Consider the following 1,492-nt stretch of genomic DNA (forward strand, 5'->3'; position numbering starts at 1 on the left):
ACACACACACACACACACACACACACACACACACACACACACACACACACACACACACACACACACACACACACACACACACACACACACACACACACACACACACACACACACACAGAGAGAGAGTGTTCTGTATGTACACACGGCAACAGTGTGTTAGATGCTGACTTTCCTCTGCCGATTTCTGGCCTGAAGCTGCAGCCTTCCTAACCCTGACTGACTGGTTCTGACTGGCTCTCCTGATGACATGCACGCTATTGCAATAAACACTAAAATAAAAGACACAGCACTTGATATTTCCTGTCCGACGGTTTTATTTTCTGCCTGTTTTTTTCTGACTGACCTATGACAGACTATCTTGTCGGATGACTCTTTCTGTCCTGTCTGAGCCCATTTGAGTAGAAATGACCTCTGAGCCCCGAGGGGGGAGCAAGTAAAGAAAACGTGAAAGTTGTAGTTTTTAGTCGTGTTCCTGATCGGCACGTGATGCTGAATTTATTCTATATTTAGTGTGTGTGTGTGTCTGTGTGCGTCTGTGTGAATGTATATATGTATGTGTGTGTGTGTGTGTGTGTGTGTGTGTGTGTTTGTGTCTGTCTTTAAAGACAGTCAAGTATTATTATGACCTGAAGTAGACCTGACAAAATGTCACTGTTATCACTGGGTAGAGCCTTTATATATTTGTAATATTGAAAATAGATTTATGAAGTCCAGAATGCACCAATATGATTGCAGGTTTCACCGTTTGCCTCAGCTGCCATTGGTCCAGGAGGGAGTGGGGGTGGGGCTAAGTGGAATTAACTATTGAATGTAAAGTTAATTGATACCACTTGTTTATCAGATATCACTTCTTCCTGAGTAAATCTGCTTTTTGTATGACTATTCACAATGAATAAATAAATAAATAGATGATTGATAGAAAATGACTGACTCTGTGTATTTATTTATTTTTTGGTTTAAGGTTTCTTTAAGTACAGTGTTTTCCAAAACAGACCTGGCCAAGAAAATGGCCTCAAGACAGAGTGACCAACATCTTAAAGTTCCTGGTTGAACGACATGTTTCCTCTGAACGGTGTGCAGCGGCTCTAACGTATGCTTTCTCTCGTTTGGTGGGTGGGTCTCTCGTTTATTGGCTGCGTCACAGGTGATAACCAATCAGCAGAGACGTGACCGTAAACCCAGGGCCATGTTCAGACCCGACAAAAGCGAAACGTAGCAACGGGCGATTCTAGGATCCGACCTTTAGGGGGGGGGGGGGCTCAGCTCCTAATGAGAATGTGACACGGATACAGTGCCTTGCTAAATCTAAAATTGCATAAATATCCTGCATATTCCATCACATTTTTTAAGAAAACGTGCTGCATAATCAAGGATTTTTGCCCGCAACAATCACAAAAAAACTCCAAATTTTTCTGAAAGGACTGAGTATAAGATAAAAGCAAAAATATTGAACATATGAAAAAATTACAAAAGTCCCTTTATGGACAACCAG

The sequence above is a fragment of the Perca fluviatilis genome, chromosome 20 (assembly GCF_010015445.1).
Source record: "Perca fluviatilis chromosome 20, GENO_Pfluv_1.0, whole genome shotgun sequence".
Taxonomy (NCBI): Eukaryota; Metazoa; Chordata; class Actinopteri; order Perciformes; family Percidae; genus Perca; species Perca fluviatilis.